Raw genomic sequence first — 24,105 nt, 5'->3', positions numbered from 1 at the left:
TGTTGTTTGCCAACGAGCGGGTGGAACATCTTTATTTTTGTAAAACGTCCTTCAGAATTTAGTTTAAATACAGATACCTCCCAGAAAAAGGACAGTATTAGAGTGTTGCTATAGCTGGTAGGTACAGACGTACCTACGCAGGAGCGAGTGTTGAAATAACTGGTAGGTACATGCGTACCTAGGCAGTCAGTCGTGAGATAATTACTAGGTTTATGTAAACCTAGGGAAAACTGAAGAATAGAGGAAACTAGACCTTTATTTCTTTCAGTTTAAGTTTTAGCAGAGGAAAATAAGATCCTCTGCAAATATATTGTGAATTAATAAATTTATATGTCAAGAAGAAGAAGTGTTTTCCTGCATTCCATCTGACGGCGTGTTCTCGTACCACGATAGCAGAAACATCTAGACTTGTACGATTTTTATGAAAATTTGGTCTTAGCACCTTATAATGTATGTCATAAAAAATCAATTAAAAAAATAATAATTTCATTTATTTGCTGAGTTTTGAAACCGATCGATAAATCGATCAGTAGGAATATACCTACGTGGTTGTATTCATAAGATTGTTACTTATTGTGAAATAAAAAACTGTGTGTATACCATGGTGCTGTTCCGCCGTCGGTTCCTCACTGCGGCTTCTATATGAAAAAGCTGAGGATCCGGCATCGGGATGTACTCCACGTCATACGGGGGCTCGATGTTAACAAAGCTAGTGGACCTGATGGAATACCTGCCCTGGTATTGCAAAGGTGTGCTGCGGAAATAGTTCCGGTTTTGACAAAGCTCTTCAAAATGTCCCTGAAGTGTGGCACTGTGCCCTCTGGTTGGAAAAAAGCGGTAATTCACCCTATTCCCAAGAAAGGTGACCGCTCCAACCCGGCCAACTACCGCCCCATAGCGATCACATCAGTTCTGTCCAAAGTGATGGAACGTGTGATCAACGACAAACTGCTCACATACCTCGAGAAGAACAAAATTATCAACGACCGTCAATACGGATTCCGGCGGAACCGCTCGTGCGGTGATCTTCTCGCGTATGTGACGCATGTTTGGGGGCGGTGCCTGGAACGTCACGGTGAGACCCAAACGGTCGCACTAGACATATCCAAGGCCTTTGACCGGGTCTGGCACCGAGGACTTGTCAACAAATTGCATTCTTACGGACTTCCCGCATCCCTGTGTACGTGGATTGCTAACTTTTTAAGGGATAGGTCGATTCAGGCGGTTGCTGACGGTTTCACCTCTTCCTCGCACTCCATAAATGCTGGCGTCCCACAGGGATCGGTTCTGTCTCCGACTTTGTTTTTGTTGCACATCAATGACCTTTTGACATGTGCACCGATTCATTGTTACGCGGATGACAGTACAGTTCATGATAGCTTTTTGTTTGATAAGCCCCCAAAGGGCACACAAACTCCAACGGCTCGGAGGGCTTTGAAGCAGAGAATGGACGGTTATCTCGAGAGTATTTCCTCCTGGGGTAAAAATAATCTCGTCGAATTTAATGTTTCAAAGACCCAATCCTGTCTGATTACGTCTAAAAGGGATCCAAATGATAATCTAGTCTCCTTCAACGGAAGCAATCTTCCGAACAGGCCTTCCATTGATATGCTTGGTGTAACTATAAGTGACCAGCTCAGGTACGGGGGCTCCATCGAAGCCAGAGTAAAGTTGGCCTCTCAGAAGCTGGGCGTACTGTACAGGGCCCGCAGATACTTTAATAGTACACAACTGCTCACCCTGTACAAATCGCAAGTGCGCCCTACGGTCGAATTTGGCAGCCATCTCTGGTCTGGAGCCCCTAAATACCTGAAAAAAACCCTTGACTCTGTGCAGAAACGGGCGGTCCGTTTGATAGATTCCCCAATCTTAACAAACGGACTGCAATCTTTAGAGCACAGGCGTCAGGTAGGTATGCTGTCCTTGTTCTATCGGTATTACAATGGAAGATGCTCTGAGGAACTAGCGTCATTGATCCCTTCGGCACCGGTGCGTAGTCGGGATACACGCCAAACGCGCGCCCAACATTTGTACACAGTTGACACTTGTCACATGAGAACGGGTCGCTTCTACGATTCGTTCTTAAGTTCAACAGCTCGGCTGTGGAACGAACTGCCGGCCTCTGTGTTTCCTCCCTCCTACAACATGGGACTCTTCAAGACCCATGTTCACTCCTTCCTCTCCACAAAAAGACCCTCCACACAGCATCCCCAAAGATGACATAGGCCCTGAGGGAAATTATTTTCTTCAGGGCCTCCTGTGTGGAGTAAATATAAAAAAAAAAAAAAAAATACTTTATTATTTTTTATAAAAATTATATATTTTAAAACTGTTTGGAATTAATTAAGACATTGTGTATATATATGAAATTTATTTTGAATGGAAACCGACAGAACATTTCTGATGTAAAGCGACATTGCACGTTGAACATTTCATAAATGTATTTTTATGACATAATCCTCATCGGGTAGATTTAATTTGATTGACTGGGTGATGGGCCTTTCCATCTAGCCTTATAAAGTCTGGAACCCGTTTTATAACAGCCATTAATGACCTAGGCACCAAAAGTTTCCCAACGGAGGTGTTGGAGGCTTTTTTTATTTTATTCTTTATTTTGGCTTTCACCCATTAAGAGTGATCTTGGCCATACATTACAACATTTTTCTTATTAATAAATACAACAAATTACAGGATAAAATTGACATGATTGACAAAACAACATTGATAAAACAACATAACATAACATAACGTAACATAAATAAACCAAACATAACATAATATAACATAACATAAACATAACATAAGCATAACATAACATAAACATAACATACTTGACATAAACGGTACAGAGCTGGTAACAGTAGATTATCACAAAATTATAAAAATAGGAACATGTGTACAATATAAGTGGGCGCTTTTCGTTATTAAACCAAAGATTTTTCTAAAATTAGTAGCGTTTTTTAAAAATAGAATTATGAAATTGGCAATCTTATAAACAAACACAGCATATGGGAGTAAACAAATGTGATTATAAAACATAAAGAAAAACATAACACAAACATACTATGAACATAACATAAACATATCATAACATAACATGCACATAACATGAACATATCATAAACATAAACCTACCATAAACATAACATGGGTGTAACATAAACATAACTTAACAAAAACAATACAGAGCTGGTAATAATTTTTTTTTTTTTTTTATTTTTTATTATTTATTGAGTTAGTTTATACATTTGAATATAAACTAATATAAACAAGATCATATTTCATTTTGTAATTTTACATATTTTTACAGTAAATATAACATTTATTTTTAAATACATTCATTCTTCCTTCATTCTTCAGACTTTCAGGCATTTCATCATACATTTTTAGTCCTTTGTACATTAGGCAGTTCTGTGATTTTGTTTTTTTCATATGTGGCAATCTAATCCTATTTACATTTCTGGTTTCGTAATTATGAACATCTCTATTAAAAACAATTTCATCCTTAAAATATTTTGGCATTTGGTTGTTCATGATTTTATGTACAAAAATTAACACATTAAAAAATAGTCTCTTTTTTATAGAAATCCAATTTAGCTGTTCTCTCATTTGATCTATGCTTGCGTATTTTCCTTTTCCTAGTATACATCTCATAGCTCTATTCTGTATAACATCTAGCTTTTTCAAGTTTCCTTCATTGGCCAAATACAACATAGTAGAGCAATAATCTAAATGTGGAGCAACTATAGTTTTATAAATCAGCTCTGTAGTGTTTCCATTTAGTTTATTTCTTAATCTTCTAAGAAAATTGACTTTTTTAGATACCTTCTTTAGCACATATTCAAAATTTGCTGCGAAAGTTAGTTTTGAATCTAGTATCACACCCAGGTACTTAATTTCATTTACTTTTTCAATTTTTTCGCCATTAATTGTCAATTTTAACTCTGTGTTATGCGTTTTGTTGCCTATTTCCATATATTTTGTTTTGTTGACATTCAGTTTTAATTTGTTTAATTTCAGCCATTTCGCTATATTTTGTAGGTCTTCATTTAATTTATTAATTGCATCTATGTACTCTTCACATGAAATATAGATTAATGTATCGTCTGCAAATAATCTAATTTTGCAATGTTTTATGGTTTTAATTATATCATTAATGTAAATAATGAATAGAATTGGACCTAATACCGACCCTTGTGGAACACCGAGGTTGTTTTCTATCGGTTCTGATTCTGAGCTTTCCACTTTTGTTACCTGTTTTCTTTCATGGAGATATTCTTTGAAAAGATTTAGAGCTACTTCAGAAAGACCTATATCTTCTAATTTTTCCAAAAGTTTTTTCCTTTCTATCGTTTCAAATGCTCTTTTAAAATCTAAAAATGTTGCAATGGTGATTTTTTTATTATCTGTTTCTTTCTTCCATGTATTAATCACAATGTTTATTGCAGCTTCACAAGAGTTATTATTACGGAATCCTGATTGTTCGTCACATAATATATGATGTTTTTCCAAATACTCAACGAGTTGTTTCTTTATTACAATTTCTAGTACCTGTTCGTATTTTGGTAACATATTTATAGGTCTAAATTCTTCACATTTTCTGGTATTAACAACTTTCGGAATCGGGATCACAATAGATGTTTTCCATGTGTTTGGAAATTTTCCACTTCTTAACGATTCATTTATTATGTTCAGTAGATGAGGTCCTATCACTGGCATTGCATCCCTTAAAACTGTAAAGCTTATTCCATCTGGACTCTCTTTTGATTTGGTGCTGTTTAGAATCTGTAAAAGATATGTTTCATCAATCTCTTTAAACACAAGTTTTTCTCGGTTTAGGGGAACATTTCTCACGCGGTAGTCTTCCTTCAGTATTGGTATACTCTGATGTAATTCCGTTATGCTGTTTACAAAATATTTGTTGAAGCAGTTCTGTATGCTACCCTGTATCTGATGTGGAAATTCAATGTCATGTTTCATCCCTTTATCTTCAGTTTGCATTAATCCTTTTATGGTTTTCCACATTTTTTTTGTGTCTCCTTTTTCACAGATAATTTTATTTTTGAAGTAATCGTTCTTACAAACTTTCAGTTGTTTTGAGTATTTATTTCTTGCATTTTTGAATGCTTTCCAGTCTTGTGAGTTTCTTGAGATTTTTGCAATTTTGTACAGTCTATCTCTTTCATATTGTATTGATTGTAGTTCTATGTTATACCATTTATTTGTTCCTCTTATTTTAGTTGTTTGGATTGGTATTAACTGGTCGATTACTTCTTGAAGGTTATTTATTAATGATTTAGCCTTTTCATTAAATTCCATTTGATGAAGTTCATTCATATCACCCAGAAGTTCAATTAACCTTTCACTGTTATATTTTTTATAATTTCTGTATTTTATTACTTTGCTGGTTTTCGTATTAGTTCTTTTTGTGTTATCTGTAATGTGGATAAGGTTATGGTCGGTTATTTTTGGCTCATCTAGAACTTTTACATTCAAATCTAATCTGTTGGATATGACAAGGTCAATTAACGTCCTGGATTTATCCGTTATTCGTGTCTCACTTTTAACAAGTTGTTTCATTCCCGATGCTTGGATAATTTTTTTAAGTCTTTTAGTATATGTATCATTCAAATTTTTGAAATTTATATTAAAATCACCAGTTAGGATATTATCTTCTTCCTCTTCTAGGTTTTGGGTGCACCAGTTCTCTATAAATGATAAAAAGTCTTTTGTACTTGCATTTGGAGAATGGTAAATTACTCCGTATACTCCTTTCTTATATCCAGAAGTTATCCTGATCGCTAGTATCCAGCAGTTCTTTTCGTATTTTGTGTTAGAAATAACTTCAAATATTATGTCTTTTTTGATAATTATTATTGCTCCCCCTGTGTGTCTACTGTAGGAATCACAGCGTATTGTTGAATATCCTTGAAAAGTAACTTCACTGTCTTCAATATCGCATGTTATGTGAGTCTCGCTTAACATTACAAGTGCAGGATCATTTCGTTCAATCAGTATCTGGATTTCTTCATTATTCGCTATCAGACTCTGAATATTTAAGTATATAATTCCTTGCATTTGGTTGCTTTTTATAAAAAATTTACCTTTTTCTTCTCCAATTCCAATTTCCTTTTGTATACTGGACATTCGAAGCTCCACGCTGGATGATTTGAGTCTAGGTTTATCTTCAACTTGTTTTTAGTATTAATACAATTATTACACTTTTCTGTTCCTCTAATAGCCTTGCATTCTTCACTTTTATGACCACCTGTACATTTAGGGCATACAAAGGAGTCTTTTTTTTAGGGCATACAAAGGAGTCTTTTTAAGACTAATGGGTAATTAAGAATAATGGGTAATTACAAAATTATAAAAATAGGAACCTGTGCACAATAGTAGTGGGCATTTTTTGTTATTTAAAAGCACAGATTTTTCCAAAATTAGAAGCATTATTTTTTTAAAAACAGTTCTATGATATGAATATAAACAAATACAATAAAAGAATCAATAAAAATATACAAATAATATTTAATATTTGGCTAATTTATATAGCGCCGTTTTCGTGAGAAATCACCTCAAGGGCGCTGTAATGCATAAAGAATAGTGTTTTAACTCAGTCAAAATATGCAGAGTTGGGATTAGTAAAAATAGATGAAAATAGGAACCTGAACAAGTGAATACAAATGAAAGCGAAAGAAATTTGGTTTATATTTATTATTATTTTTTTATTTATTTTTTATTTAGACGCCGTAAAAGGCTTTTACAATATACATGATTTATGTTTACAGTGGTTCACAGGAGCGAAACAGTATTATGTTAAACAGAATAATTACTGAGAAATTATGTTGAAAATTAAACAAGAATAACATCTGGTATACATAGGTACAATAGCATTTTTATTTTCAATCCGTACAGTAGTTTAGTATTGAGGTTATTGTTACCTTCAATATTGGATTTGGTTGAATTTGCTGAGAACTAAGAGTTAGCTCTATTGAAACAGGGCTGTCAGTAAGACATCTCATAACAATTTTGGGAAAAATTATAGTTTTGATTAAGTATATAAAATTATTAGATAACACTCTTCTGTCTGATATCTGATTTAAGTGCATAGTTTAGGTTCTGTGATAACTTATGAATAGAATGGTATTATGCCTAATAACTTTGATAATTACGACAGAGGTATGTTATTATAGCCTTCTTATAACTATATTCCGTGCAGTTGAATACATCTACTACTTCTGAGAAAGCATTGCCAACTGCATGCAATCTAGGTATAAGCGAGTTTCTAAATGACTCAGTCCTGATATTGTTATTGAAATTAAAAAGAATTTTGGATCGAGTGGTTCTAGTGGGTATATGGAAGGTAATTAGGCTTAATATATCAGGGCTGTCTATAATACCATTGACAATTTTAAAAATAAAAGTCAAATCGGAAATAAGTCTTCTATCTGAGAGTTTAAGTAAGTTTAATTCTTTCATCAAGTGATTGTAATTTATTGATTCTATAGGTAGACCGAGTTTATAGTTAATGTATCTTAGGAATTTATGCTGAATTTTTTCAATAGAGTCGGAGTGGATTTTAAAGTAAGGACACCAAATAGGAGAATTATATTCGATTTGACTTCGAACAAGTGAGGAATATAAGATTTTTAGTGTTGAAATATTTTTAAAGTCTTTGCCATTTCGGAGAATGAAGCCGAGCATTTTTAGTCCTTTGTTGGTGACTGTTTCTACATGTGAAAGAAAGTTAAATTTTGAATCGAAAATAATGCCGAGATCTTTAATTTCACTTACAGAGGCGAGAGAAACATTATTAATTTTGTATTGATAGTTAAGGGGTTGTGTTGTTCTAAAAAATCTTATAATGTGGCATTTACTAATATTGAGATAAAGTTTGTTAGTTTTGCACCAATCTTGAAGTTTATTTAAATTTAATTGAATTTGAATACAGTCATTTATTGTTTTTATAATTTTAAATAGTTTAAGGTCATCGGCAAAAAGTAGCACTTCAACATTTTTATCAAATACAGTAACAATATCGTTTATGAAAAGGAGAAACAGTATTGGGCCTAAATGTGACCCTTGGGGTACACCGCTAGTAGCTATGAATTTGTGTGAAAGGTTAGAATTATTTTTTACTTGTAGATTTCTATTTGTTAAGTAGCTTTTTATCCATTCCAATAGTTTACCCTCAATTCCGATTTGACTAAGTTTATTAAGAAGAATTTTATGGTTAACTTTGTCAAACGCTTTTACAAAGTCTGTATATATTGAGTCGACTTGGGTTTTGTTTTCGAGTGAACATGCTATAAAATTTTCATATAAGGAGAGATTTGTTAGTGTGGATCTGCCTGGCATAAATCCATGTTGATTAGTTACAATGATGTTGTTAATATGTATGGAGATTTTATCGAGGATAAGTTTTTCAAACAGTTTGGGGATAGTTGAGAGCATGCAGATGGGTCGGTAATTAGTGACATCATGAATATCGCCTTTTTTAAATACAGGTGTTAGATAGCAATTTTTCCATAGGTCGGGGAAGCATCCAGAATTTAATGATTGGTTAAATATATGACATAGTGGATTGGCTATTATTGATGCACAGTTAATTAGAAAGGCAGGACTAATTTTGTCAGGACCCGCTTTTTTCTTTAAGTCGAGTGTTTTTATTTTGCGTATAACATCAGGAACATTTATATGTAAAGCGGGAATGTGGACCGATTCCTTTGGATGAAAGGGTGGAAGTTGAACATTTGGGATATCATTATCGTAAACATTTTTGAAGAAGTCGGCAAACAAATTAACGATGTCATTAGTATCACTACTACTTTTCCCTTCGAAATACATGTATGTTGGTAGGCTAGGTTTGTTTTTTCTTAGTGAGTTTACATGTGTAAAAAAGTTTTTGGTATTTGAAGGAATAGACTTTTCTGCGTTGAGTATGTATGATTGATATAATTTTTTGGAGAGCTTTTTACAGTCAGTTCTATATTTATGAAATATTTTGTAGTCTGAGATAGAGTTGCTCTCTTTGAAATTTTTGTGCCAGATTTTTTTGTTAATTATCAAGTGTTTTAAGTCATTATTAAACCATTTGGGGAACTTAGATGGTTTGAATTGAATTAAGGGAACATATTTTTCAATAGCCGTGTTGATGATGGAGTAAAAAGATTCAAGTTTTTGGTTAACATTTGTGTTTTTGTCTAATAAGGACCAGTCTGTACTTTCTAAGTATTTTGTTATGAGTGGATAATCTGCCCTTGCAAAATTGTATGAATATTTAGGAACACTATTAGAGTAAATGTTTAGGAAGTTGTTAGTAATGGTGATGTTTAAGGGAGGATGGTGGGAATCTTCGGGAAGAAGGGGGTCTATGGATTTACATAATTTTACTGAAGGATCGCTACTAAATGCAAGATCTAGTAAATGGTGATTAGAGTTGTATACGTTATTAATTTGTTTAAGACCTAGGAAATTTGACATTTTTATAATTTCACGAGCATTAGCAGATGTATTAAAATGAGTTGTTGAGTTATCGCTATGGGTAATCCAGTCTGTATTGGGAGTATTGTAGTCGCCGATTAGCAGCATTCTAGCTTCCGGATATTTGAGCTTGAGGGCCTCTACATCTTCAATGTGGTTTACGTAAATTTGTGTAATTGATCCGGGAGGAATATAAACACATCCAAGAATGATTTTTCCTAGGTTCGTCTTGAGTAGTAGGAAAATTTGTTCTATATTTTTGTGTTTGCATTTTAGCCTGGATGAAGTTATAGATTTGGTGACTGATATTAATACACCTCCTCCTCTTGATTTGGTGCTGGTGGCGGTACTTCTATCTAAGCGGTAGGTGTTGTGTGAAGTGAAGCCTAGTTCTTCTGTGTTAAAGGACGGATCCAACCAAGTTTCAGTCAGGAAATATATATGAAAGGGATGGATTGGAATCGATGATCTTAGCTCATTAAGTTTTGTGCGGCAGCCTCTGATATTCTGATAGTAAGCCATGATAGGTTTTAGTTTTTTGATTTACTATTTACAATAACAGGTTTATTATTTTTGTATTTTATTGTGAGTCCAATCTCACCATCTTTGGTTCTTTGTTCTAGTGTTAAACGTAGCTTGGTGAGATAGTTTCTTTGAGCTGGGGTTTGGTCTGAATAAATTTTAATACCGGGGTATTCGGTTATGTTGTTCTTTTTCTTTAGTATGTCTATGGCTTGGATGGAACTGCCAAGGATGACTTTAAGAGGTCGAGGTTTGTCAGGTTTTGTGATTCCCAGACGAAAAGTTGTTATATTGGTTCGGGTGATGGATGAGTTAAGAGTTGTTAGTGTGGTTAAGATTCTCGTTGTATCATCAGTATTTTTTTCTATATGGGAACTGGCTGAGCTTTCAGGGAAGTTAAAAATAATTATGTTTTTTGACCGTTTTTTCCTCTCTTCGAGCTCATCGGCAGCTTCACACATTGATACAGTTGATGAGTTTGTGGATTCTTGTGATGAGTTTGAATCTATCAATTTTGAAGAGACCATGTGCTCGTACGACTTGACCTGTCCCTCGAGAATTCCAACTTTTACACCTACATCCAACATAGTGCCAGAGAGGTTGGACAGTTTATTGAGTAGTTTGGTCATCTGATCTTTAGTTAGTTTTAAAGCGGGATCCGTTATGTTACTGTATAGAGCACTAATTTCTTCTTTCGCTTTATTGATATAAGAAAGAGCATCTGTGGCACTCATCTTGCAAGTTGGAATTTATAAAATTATTTTAATTTTATTTTATATAATATAGCGGTGACAACCCTGCACTTGAGTTGTCTGTGACAAGTTAGATGGGCAATTCACTTGCACACTTCGATACTCTGAATGTGTATGTCAGTAGTACTTCCTTCTGTATGGCGTTTGTTTGTGTGTGTTTAATGCGCTCTGGTGACAGTTGAGATTTGAGATATTAAGTTATAAATAAAGAGTTACCAGTTAGGCAGCTGCAACTATTATTTCACTGTTTAAGTTTAGATTTTAGTTGAGTTTTTGTAATAAAAATCACTACATAGAGTCCTTAGATTAATGTTTACTGTTAAATTTTGTGGAGCAAAAAAAGTATGTGTTCACTGTGACACTTGGTATTGTTGTTGTGTATCTTGAGGAGATTTTGCACAAAACGGCGCTATATACATGAAATAATAATAATAATAAACATTATTATTATACATATGTGAGAAGAAAAAAAATCCATTATAACAATAAGAATTTAACTTACTCCGTTTGAACAATTAATTTTGTTGTAATAAATAGTCACCAAAATTGCGACGCATGTTGTTCACGAATATTGTGAAAAAATAAACTACCGGTGCACTGAGGAAATAAAATAATAATTAGTTTACCCACACACAATCATTATACATATTTAAATAATAATATTTGTCAGTGAATCGAGTATTCTGATTCAGAATGTTTTAAATAATGCGATGACGCCTTACTAAATACGTCACGGATTCGAAACGGTAACAATAAAAAAAATATATGACGAAATAATATTTTACGTCATAAAGAAAAAAAAAATGAACGCTTGGCGTTCTGAGTATTTGGTGGCGGATTGAAAAAAATGTTCAAATTAAAATCAAACCCCGATTGCAATGATAATGACGGAAGAACAAAAAAACTCTCGCGAATCAACACGAACTCGTGAAGCTTCATATATAAGGACCATGTAGAAAATGACGTAACCTCTAAACGACGTGATCGAAAGCGGCGACGCCGTTCAATATCAACAAGTTCGTCGAGCTCGCAATCTAGCGGTTCGGCGTCGAAAAATAGTAGGCGACGTCGGCGCACGAAGAGACGTAGGCGGAATGACAGACATCTGCTCAAAAGATTAGCAAGTCAAGTCAAGACCCTGCAAGATTTTGTTATGGACAGGTCAACGCAGGAAGCCACTGTCAGCACGCCAAGTATAGTGGCACCCTCGCATGCATCTGGGAGCGTTTGCTCATTGTCGCCTGAAAGGCAGTATCAGATGCCGGGCCCCTCTACTGTTCTGAAGGAGTATGCAGTGCCAAAACCTTCTGCAACACATCTGGGTTTGGTGGAGAATCTCCAACGCTTCAACTCGAGCGAGTGGGCCAATGTCCGCTACGCATCCGCTTTAAAGGAATATTTAGCTGATCCAGGCTTCAAGGAGCTGGAGGTGAACTACGAGGTGCTGGCATTTGACACCTCCTCACCAATATTTCCGGCTATGGAAAAGATGCTGGCTGCGGTAACGCATGCCTCATTGAAGCAGAGAGAGTGCCTTCAACAGGCTCTCCAAAAACTCATCAAATGGGGAAGCAGTTCAGAAAGTTCTCTGTCAGGCGAGGCTTTAGAGGAACAACTGGCCAGCCTGTTAGGAGAGGACTCCGAGTTTATAAAATGTTCTGACGATATCTTGCAGATAACCTGCGGAAAGCGAGCTGAAATCATTCAGCACAGAAGAGATAAGATTTTGAGCAGCTGTAAGACTGGAGTGGAACGGAAGCTATTCAGCAGAATTCCTCCTTCTTCCACTCATCTTTTTGGGGAAGAAGCACTGTCCGCACAGTTGCAGAAACTGGGTGGTGTAACAAAGTGCTTTAGTCCAGTGCGCCTACCTCAGGGTAGCCACTCGGCGCACAACCGCCCTTCAACATCTAAGGAGGTTGTTGCCTTTCCCCCCAAGCAGACATCAAAGGAAAAGATGGCATTTCCCTCGTTTCCCCGGCGGGCAGACCACGGGCGAGACCCCCAGTATTCCTCCCGAGCGAGGGGTGGGGGTAGGGAACAGAAGCGTGGCGCGAGGGGGCAGACCTCTCGTGGCCGCTTCAACAGATGACTATCAACCATTTCGGGCCGGTCAACTACAGGATTATTGGATAGAATGGCGGACCCTAGATGCCCCAGAGACCATCTTACGTATGATAAGAGGATACCGCATACCATTCATCCGAAAGCCCTTGTTGATAAGTCCAAGCCAAGCTCTCGCAACGAGATACAAAACAAAAGTAACCCCGGAAATGACACTCGAAATAAGAAAGATGATGAGAGATGGTACATTGGAAAGAGCTGGCGACAATGCCTCCTTCCTATCAACACTTTTTCTGGTTCAAAAGAGCGACGGCTCAAGAAGACCAATCTTCAATTTAAAAGCTCTCAATTTAGATGTAGCTTGGAAAAAGTTTTCTCTGATATCTCACCACAAGGTCCCACACTTTCTTCAAGCCAACGATTGGATGACAAAAATAGACCTCTCACAGGCCTACTTCCACATACCGGTCGCAAAAGCTTACCGTTGCTTTCTGAGATTGTATTACGGAGGCCTTCACTTACAGATGACATGCCTGCCTCAAGGCCTGAGCAGTGCACCACAGGCCTTTGCAGCCATCACAAATTGGATTGCAGAAATCCTGCGGAGACGGGGTATCAGGATCATTGTGTACCTAGACGACTTTCTCCTGGCTCATCAGACCAGAGAGGTCCTCCTTAGTCAAACACGAGAAGCTCTTCAATTATTGGAGCGGTTAGGTTTTTTGGTAAATTTCCAAAAGTGTGTCCGTCAGCCAGCACAGTCAGTGGAATATCTAGGAATTGTTTGGAACCCCCATCTGAATCAGAAGACCTTAACCGAATACAGACGACAAGGTCTTTGGAACTCACTTCAGAGCCTCGTGACAAAGGGAAGATGGACTCTGAAAGTAGCTCAGAGTATTTTAGGAAAGTTGAATTTTGCTACCTTTGTGGTCCCCAGAGGTCGACTCCATACTCGACTGATACAATTACAGTTGCAGTTAATGCTGAAGCTGACCCCTCAGCAGAAATCTCCCATAAAGAAGGAAGTCTTGTCGGAAATGAAATGGTGGATGAACAACTTAGATCATGTTTCAACTCTTCATGTTCCCAGCCCTACACATTTTCTGACCACAGATGCGGCGGATCACGGCTGGGGAGCCCTGATCGACGATGTACCTCTGTCGGGTTGTTGGACAGACAGTCAGAGGGGGGGACATTGCAACATGTCATCGCTATATTAGCGGCGGACACATGCCTGAACGGATGACGAGCCTCGTGCTGGCACAGTTGGTGGACGGGGTAGTCTCTCTCCCTGCATCAGCTGGTACAGTTCCTTCGCTACCTAGGACTCTTGCAGCAGAGTCTCCATCTTCTGTCTTCGTCGAGCGTCACAGCGGTGCTGCCAAGGTTTGTTGTCTATGTGAGGATGTTGTGTCAGCGCTCTTTATTGGCAGCAGACACATGTCAGCGCTATATTGGCGGCAGACACATGCCTGAACAGATGACGAGCCTCGTGCTGGCACAGTTGGTCTAAATAACAAATGTATATCCTAGGAAATAAATTGTACAGCGCCCTTGAGGTGATTTTTCACAAAAACGGCGCTATACAAATTATCCAATTATTATTATTATTATTATTATTATAGGCCGCGGCCTAGGGGCGGCAGAGTTCAGGGGGCGGCACTCGCTCGCTTTGGTAAGCCGTGTATGCGATTATAAACAAAAAAAGGCCCTGTGGATAGACAGAGTTTTATAACTATTAGACGATAAATATCATTTTTTAAAGGCGCTAATTCCTAGTACTTTAGTTAGATAGGTACTTATATTTATGCTACTGCCCGGGCGGCAAGGGTAAAGGGTGGCGGCGGATCGGGGGCGGGTGATGTAACAGTCACCCCCGCTACCCGCCCGTACGAACACATAATATACTGTATCCGGCCGGCCCGGCACACGGTGGGCTGAAAATCGCCTCTCATAGACATAGAAACTTGAATTTTCAAGGGTATTTTTTTTGGCTAGAAATGGATTCTGCTGATCATTACTATGCTATAAAATGTCGTACGAAGCAATTGCGTGTACAAATGAAGGAGTTATAATTTTTTAAAGAAAAATTTGTATGGCGCTGACATTAAAAATGAGGCTATCTCTGGAATCATAAGGTTGGCCGTTCTATCTTTACACACAGATAATACTACTATTTATTTGTATTTTTTTGACATACTTCATATTGTGGCGCAAGGTGCGATTTTTTTTTTAAAATCCTTAAGTTGAAAAAAAATCTTTTTTTTGTTGATGAATCATTTTAATGCTTAAATGCTTTACATATGAGTATGCTTTGTCTAGTTTACAATATTTTATTTACACTGCAAGCCAAAACACTGTGCAAAGTGGGCTGAAAATCGCCTTTCATAGACATAGAGACTTGAATTTTCAAGTGTATTTTTTTTGGCTAGAAATGGATTCTGCTGATCATTAATATGCTATAAAATTTTGTATGAAGGAATTGCGTGTACAAATGAAGGAGTCATCATTTTTTTAAGAAAAATTTGTATGGAACTGACATTAAAAATGAGGCTATCTCTGGAATCATAAGGTTGACCATTATATCCTTACATACAAATATACTACTATTTATTTGTATTTTTTGACATACTTTGTACTGTGGCGAAACTTGTGATTTTTTTTTTTTAAATCCTCAAAGTTGAAAAAAAAACTTTTTTATGTTGAAGATTCATTTTAATGCTTAAATGCTTTACATACGAGTATGCTTTGTCTAGTTTACAATATTTTATTTACACTGCAAGCCTAAAAGCATTTAAGCATTAAAATGAATCATCAGCATTAAAAAGGGTTTTTTTCAACTTTGAGGATTTTTAAAAAAATAATCGCACCTTGCGCCACAATATGAAGTATGTCAAAAAAATACAAATAAATAGTAGTATTATCTGTGTGTAAAGATAGAACGGCCAACCTTATGATTCCAGAGATAGCCTCATTTTTAATGTCAGCGCCATACAAATTTTTCTTTAAAAAATTATAACTCCTTCATTTGTACACGCAATTTCTTCGTACGACATTTTATAGCATAGTTATGATCAGCAGAATCCATTTCTAGCAAAAAAAAATACCCTTGAAAATTCAAGTCTCTATGTCTATGAAAGGCGATTTTCAGCCCACTGTGCGGCAGTGCAAAGCGACAGTTTCGTGTGTATACTTGTGTCCATTTCGGAAACATCGCACTTGTCGCAACTCGCAACGTTTTCTTCGATTTGATATCCTACCAGATTGTAACGAGTCCGAATACATTTCACTTTTTGTACATTGTTTGTTGGCGAATTTTAAGTTAAGTAGAAGTGCGTTCTTGATTACGCTCCAGTTTCTGTTCACAGGGGTGTGAAAGGTGAGTATGTTAACACAATAAAAAATAATACTATTACATATTCTGGTTCTGCTGGGCTAGATAGATAACGCTAACTAAATGATTTCGGCTCGCTAACAAAAACAAAGATTACTCAAGTTAAACATTAAAATTCAGAGTGTCTATAACCTTTATTACAGCGTCATCTAGTCCAGAACTTTTAAAAGTCGGCGTTTTACATATATTTCTTTCTTTTAACAGATTTTTCAAAATACTTCATGTTCATATACTGACGAAAAATGAGTGATGGAAGGAAGCGACTGAGTGGTGCTGAGTACAGAAAGATATCAAAATTAAAAAAAGATGAACAACAACATGCTTTTCAGAAAATCAGGAAAATAGAAACTTTTTTTAAAAGTGAAAACAGCAACGATTCATTAAGTATTTCACAAGAGAACTCGGGGAGTGGGAGTAGTAGTAATAAGGAAGATCAAGGTACTGGTATTCCAATTGAGCTGACGAGTATGCATCATCTCAATCAGTCAGATCAGCCATGTTTAGTAAAACCTGTTCGTCCTTCTGATTCCGACATTTCTGACAGTGGCAGGAATTTGAGGTCACGCTGTGAAGAAGTGTCTCTTGTCGCGAAAACTACTGAAATACAATCAACCACAAAACTGAACAAAGATCCAGCCTTATGGGAAATAAACGATTGGACGAGAGACATTATTGCAAGAAATGGTTTCGAACAAAACAAGTCCTGTGATTTTACAAAAAGTGGGAGAATGTATTCCGATCATCGCCGTTATTTACAAAAAAACTATTTTTCAGAAAAATGAAAAATAATGAAGTAAAAGAAAGGAATTGGCTTGTCTATTCGGAAAACAAAGGCTCCGTATTCTGCGGGCCCTGTTTGGCATTTGGATCTATTGAGAACAGGACCCAATTTGACCAGCAAGGTTTCAATGATTGGAAAAATGCAGAAATTCGAGTAGCTCAACACGAAAACTCTCCAAATCATATGTCCTGTATTCTTGCTTTAAGATCTAGAGGTTTGATTCACGGTTGTATTCAATCTTCACTAACTGCCCAACTAAACGAGGAATTTGCTTATTGGAAGAACATTTTAAAGAGGGTCGTTGCTGTAATGAAAGGATTGGCATCAAGAGGTCTCGCTTTCAGAGGAAGTAATGAAAAATTTGGTGACCCGCACAGTGGGAATTACATAATGCTACTTGAATTAATAGCAGAGTTTGATCCATTTTTAGCCAAGCATATTGAAAGACATGCAAACCAAGGATCTGGAACTACTAGCTATCTATCAAAAACTGTCTGCGACGAGTTCATTTGCTTAATGGCTGAGAAAGTACTGAAATGCATTAGTGATGAGATAAAAGAAGCGAAATACTTTTCTTTAATTGTAGACTCTACACCGGATGCAGCACACGTAGATCAACTGACACTTGTGATTAGATATGTTTTAAATAATGGAGAGCCATGTGAAAGATTTCTTAAATTCTTACCTTCTGTAGGACACAAGGCTCAAGATATGTTTGATGCCATTACTTTAGAGCTAGAAAAGTTAAACATAAATCTAGAAGACTGCCGGGGTCAGTCATATGATAATGCCTCGAACATGTCAGGAATTTATAATGGTTTACAAGCCAAAATTCAAGAACAAGCACCACTTGCTATGTTCGTCCCTCAAAACTCACTTTTTCAGACACTCATTTCCATAAATCCGTCATTCTATCCAAATATTTCTTTTTTTTCATTTTTTTATACCGTAATTGTTACATTATCTAGCGATTCCGTTCATTCAATTTTGCTATTGACTTGCCTACCAGTGGACAATGGACAATATCAGCGGGAACATAACAAGTTAATCGGTTTAATTGTTGGCAGATGAATCATCTAAATGCGTTTAAGATTGGCGATTGATTGATTTTATTCATTAATTTAATTCATTTAACATATAATATATCCAGCTAACAATAAATCCACCCTAATATAATAGAACTTCCTTCTTCTTCTGGCGTTAGTAAGATTAAATTGTTAATTTTAATTTTAGTTTTAAGTTGCCAAATATGTAAATACTCGTGTATATGTCGTTAAGATAGTAGTTATAGGCCTTAGTCGTAAGTCACTAGATATAAGTCTTAGAGATAAGTCAGTAGTTCTAGTATTAAATATTTAAGAAATATATTTGTACAGCGCCCTTGAGGTGATTTCTCACGAAAACGGCGCTATATAAATTAGCCAAATATTATTATTATTATTATTATTGTGCAGCTCATTCATTAAATTTGGTGGGAACCTCGGCCGCTGAGTCTTGTACAGAAGCCTGTCACTTCTTCATGTTGCTGGAAGAGGTATATACTTTCTTTGTGAAGTCAACCGATCGTTGGAAAAAATTGGCTAATGAAATAGGAAAACGAAAGACGCTGAAGAGAGTAAACCTCACACGTTGGTCAGCAAGAGCAGATGCCTGTCAAAGTGTAAGAGATTCCTGGGATGAAGTACTTACGGTTTTAAAAATGATTGAAAATGACGCTACACAGAAACCCATCCCACGAATTGAAGCAAAGGGAATTCGCCTTAAATTGGAAAAACTGGAAACGGCATTTATGATCGTATTTTGGAATGCTATTTTGGACAGATTAAATAAGGTGAGTGCTCAGATTCAGAACTCATCTGTTGATGTACTGACGGTATCTGATCTTTATGGATCTCTTCTCGAATTTACAATAGCAGAGCGAGAAAACTTTGATTTTTTCGAAAAAAGTGCAATTGAAATGAGCGCACTTAAGCAATATCAGGGCGACATAAAGAGTAAGAGGAACCCTAAGAGAAAAAACTTCATAGACGAAGCATCAAATGAGGAAATTGAAACAACCTCCAGAGACTCTTTCAGAGTCAACACCTTTTTGGTAATTCTGGACAGACTGAGAGCTGAATTAAGGTACGATTCCGTGCCACGCGGCAGTCGGCAGACGGCAGCAGCAGACGTCGACTGCAGTGCTGCCGACGGCAGACGTCGCGTAGGTTCCAAAATCGACGGCAGTGACGGCAGTCGGCACTGCAGTTGCGTCCGCTGCATTACTGCCGACGGTTGTGTCTTCCATATATAGTTATGAATAATAAAATGCTGCAAGTGTTATTGCAAGAAGAAGACGATGAAGATGATTTATTATTGTATTACTACTCAAGTAGAAAGCCTATACTGCCAATGTACTTAAATAGACTGGACGAAGGCGCTTATGAAACTTTGATAAAAAGACACCTAGAAGAGAGTGAAGACATTTTTAGAAGTTATTGCCGTTTAAATAAAAAACAGTTTAATTTTGTAATCTCTTTAATTTATAATGATCTTGCTCAAAAAACAAGGCGAAACACAATATCGCCAGAAGAAAAATTGTTCTTGATACTAACTAACTAACTAACTAACCATCACGCCGTTTCCCCGCAGGGGTAGGCAGAGAGGACGGACCGCCAAACAACTCTGTCTTGGCACACACTCCTTGCCTCATTCACATTCATACATCGTCTCATACATACTCTTCTATTGTTCTGACTCTTGACATGGCCCGACTCAAGTATCTGATTCACTTGGTCGTGCCATGTCTTCCTCGGGCGCCCCCGACTTCTGCTACCATTCACATTTGCATCGTATATTCTCCTTACACTCCTTTCTTCGCTCATTCGCTCTACATGCCCAAACCATCTAAGCGTCCCTTTCTTGATCTTACTAAGGTAAGCAAATTAAAATTATTTTGTAACGAATTACACAGAAGAAATGACGAGCTGTTTCACAGCATTTCAACAATTCATCAAATTTTAAAGTTAATTTTCTAGTTCCGCAAAGGTTCTTTTCAAGGTCTGTTATTATAATCAATATTTTGCCAGTTGAACCACAAAGCTGAAATAATAACAGAACTTGAAAATTAACTTTGAATTTTGATAAATCGTTCACACTCTGTGAAACAACCTGTCCTTAGTTATATTAAGCTACTGGTTTAAATATTCCGAAAATGATGGAATTTCTTCACTTGGTTCCGAATAATTATTAATATAATCCATTTTTCCTTCATTTTGTGCACATGACAAATCGGTCGGTTCCGAATAACAGCTAAGTGGAGAATACACATTTACTATTGTATAGGCGGCGATACACATGCCTGTAAAATGGAACAGTAGCTTGCATGCATGTTAATGGCATGTACAAGTTACTGGCACAATGAGAATACACATGCAAGTTAAACTTGCATGCAAGTTGCGTCCTTGCATGCCTGTATTTGCAAGACGTATACACATGCCAGTCACTAGACAGTACGTGTCTCAAATCACTCTGAGACTGAGTAGTCTCAAGCTTTTTGGCAATGGAAAACATTCGAAGTGAATTAAATATCATCGTATTGCAATTGGCAGTACAATGTGTGGCTAATTTAATGAGAGAAAAGCTACTGGCATGCCCGTACCTGTCGCGACGTTCACACATGCCGGTTTCATAGCCCCCCTCGTCCCCTCCCTCAACTTGCATGCCAGTAAATCAAATGTTGTGCAATCTACTTATAGCTACTATCATCAGAAGCACTCGTCATGGCGGTATCAGCGCTTGAAGTAGATGGTGTTGAACTAGCTGCATTGTCTACGGCCATTATCTCGTACTTGGTGAGAACTTCAAAGATATCTTTTTTGGCTTTTATTTGAAGCAAAATTGGTAATTTATTTAACCACCCACATGTAAAAGCCCTCTGGGCGTTAAATAAATAAATAAATAAATAAAAAAAAAAAAACGTGCTCAATATGATTAGCAAACGAGCTGAACTCATCTGTTTTTTCATTTTGAGAGGTATTTTTCAACAGCGAAAGCCGTGATTTCTCTCTCTCTCTCAAAAATGAGAGTATATCATCTCTCTTGCTATGGGGACGTTTTCTTATTTGCTTGTACGCTGCTGTAAGAGGAACAGATATATTATCTTCAGACTGTGTGTCAGCATTCCCTTGCTCGATATTAGGTACAGAATACGTGTCGTCATTCCCTTGCTGAGTATTAATCTGTGCCGACTCTGAGGACTCTTCAGCGGTGATTTGTGATGACTCCGATTCATCATCTATGTTACCAATAGTAGACCTCTCTTGCGGAACATTTTCTAAAAAGGACAATAATCTGTACAAATTCCATTTTGTTCGACTACTTTTCGGAGCTGACGATCCAGTGGGAAGTTTATTTTTGCGTTTAAAACGCATATACCCATCGCGAATTGTCTTCCACTGCTTTTTACAATTCTCACCTGCAATTTAAATATTCAATATTAGATGATCTCTCCTATCTCCTAATCTTATCCTTATTTATTTTATGGTCTATGCATAGTCAGTAATTTAGTATAAATATATGTACATTTAAAATTTAGTTTTCGTTTGTTTCAGATTCATGGCAACAGGAGAAAGTTTTGCTTCCTTGGCATTTCATTATCGTATATCAAGATCATATATATCGAGAATAGTACAACAAGTATTACATTTACTTCGACTAAAACTTGTTCCAATTTGTATGCCTCCTCCTACTAAAAACGATTTTCAAAGAATCGAAAGAGACTTTTGGGAAAAATGGAACATGCCAAATTGCGTCGGTAGCATCGATGGCAAGCATGTCCGTATAAAATCACCACAGCGCAGTGGATCTCTTTTCTTCAATTATTTATTTATTTATTTATTTATTTATTATTTATTAACGCCGATTATAGCGGCTTTTACAAAAAAATAACATTTGTTATACATATTAATACAGAATATACATAGATAAAAAAAATATAAATATAAAATACATAAAAGAGAACAATAGAAATAGTTATTATAAATACAATACAACAATTGTTTATATATTTATATATATATATATATATATATATAAACAATTCATATACAATAAATCCCGGATAAATTAATACTTTAAAACTATATTTGATTATAATCAATCTGAGAAGCGCTGACATACAGTTTTAATTAAATAGTGTTTGTATGAGGTTAAGCTAGTAATGTTTATAGATTCATCCAAAACATATTTATTACCAAGTACATGTAGGCGATTTATTATGGAATTGAGTTCAGCGTTAGATCCTGTATTGTTGCAATGATAGGGTAATTTGAAACGAACTGATCGACTAGGTACATGGAAACATATTAACGAAAGAAGTTCAGGGGAGTTCAACAGGTTGGTAACGATTTTAAATAAATAAAATAGGTTATTATTATTAATATTTTAAATTATAAAGACTACTTCTCGATAGTATTGCTAGCAATAGTTGATTCAAACTACAAATTTATTGCAATTGATGCGGGGTCGTATGGAAAAGAAGGAGACAGCAGTATATGTAAAAAGTCAGAAATGGGAAAGAAAATACACAACAATGCATTAAATTTTCCCGAACCAAAAAAGTTACCAGGAACAAATGATATTTTGCCACATTTTCTAATTGGAGACGAAGCCTTTGCTCTTGATACATTTATGATGAAGCCTTATTCTCAAAGAATCGCAAGACATGACAACCAGAAAGATATTTTTAACTACAGGCTATGTCGTGCTCGGCGCGTGGTCGAAAACGCTTTCGGTTTATTATCTCAAGTTTTTAGAGTATTTTATATACCTATACCGATTTTGCCAGAAACTTGTGACGACTTAATAATGTCTGCATGTTGCTTGCACAATATATTACGAGATGGTTATCTTGAAAACCTACAGATTCCAAGATACCACCGCAATGAAGAAGAAACACCATCTGATAATATGATCAGAATGGCGCGTTCAAGAGGTTTCGCTAATGTTGGAGGCTTAGCGATCCGAGACACACTTAAAAGAATATTTTTGTTCCCAAGTAGGTGAAGTATCTTGGCAAAGAAAGGTTGTAAATCGTACACAATAATTGGTAAAAGTTTATAATAAAAAAATTTAAAAAACTTACTGGTTTTATTGATATCATGAGCGATCTCTTTCCAAACATTTTCTCTTATTCTTTGATCTTTATAATTAATATTCTTGCAATTAAATAAGCACGGATTTTTAGACACTAAATTAATAAGACTTTCGCTCTCTCCGTCTGTCAACACGTCCATTATGTCAAAAGTCGACGGCAGTACTATGCTTGCACTTGCACTCGAGTGCCGTCTGCCGCTAGGCGTCAGTCGTCGACTGCATGTGCCGCGCGGCATTTGTAGTGGTGTGTCGGAAACGGTCCAATACAAGTTCATACAGTTAAGTAGTGCCGTCTGCCGTCGGCAACACTGCAGTCGACGTCTGCTGCTGCCGTCTGCCGACTGCCGCGTGGCACGGAATCGTACCTTTAGAGAGAAGACATGGTGCATATATAATCTTTAAAGAAAATTTTTCATTTTTAACAAGAATGAGTGAACTTTCAACACAAAGAGTCTCAGAAAAAGCTCAGTCTCTTATGCAATATTACTGTAATGATTTAGAAAACGATTTAGTTCAGGAATGTGTACACTTTTGTGGTCACATTTCCTCTAATAAGACGGAAGAGAAACCTGAATCGACATCATTACTGAATCTTTTTAAGTTTTTGAGGAAACAATCTCTGTGTAATGTTTATCCAAACATGGATATAGCTCTCCGCATCGCACTTTGCACCCCGGCCACAAATTGTTCTGGAGAAAGGAGTTTTTCCTGTTTAAAGCGTGTGAAAAATTACCAAAGGTCTTCACTGTCGCAAGAAAAACTTAACTCTTTGGCTCTTCTGAGCATTGAAGCAGACTTAATGAATACTATAAGCTATGAAGATATTATAGATGATTTTGTCAATAAAAAAACCCGAAAAAAATTGTTATTCTGGTTATTAAATTTTACTAATTAAATTAAATTGTACTAATTCGTTTGTTTATTTTATTTTTGAATACCGACATCCTACATTTGAATATTTATTTTGAAAA

The 24,105-nt window shown here is 36.3% G+C and overlaps 1 protein-coding gene across 1 annotated transcript in view; it reads left to right on the top strand.

Moving 5' to 3' along the window:
* The window catches only part of LOC149409154 (G1/S-specific cyclin-D2-like), a 267,827-nt gene that overhangs the window by 5,759 nt on the left and 237,963 nt on the right, over positions 1-24,105 (top strand). The window lies entirely within an intron of this gene.

Source organism: Hesperophylax consimilis, unplaced genomic scaffold (assembly GCF_061612785.1).
Source record: "Hesperophylax consimilis isolate HC1 unplaced genomic scaffold, BYU_Hcon_1.0 scaffold_34, whole genome shotgun sequence".
NCBI lineage: Eukaryota > Metazoa > Arthropoda > Insecta > Trichoptera > Limnephilidae > Hesperophylax > Hesperophylax consimilis.
The sequence above is the reverse complement of the archived record's forward strand: the minus strand, read 5'-3'. Positions and strand labels throughout refer to the sequence as shown.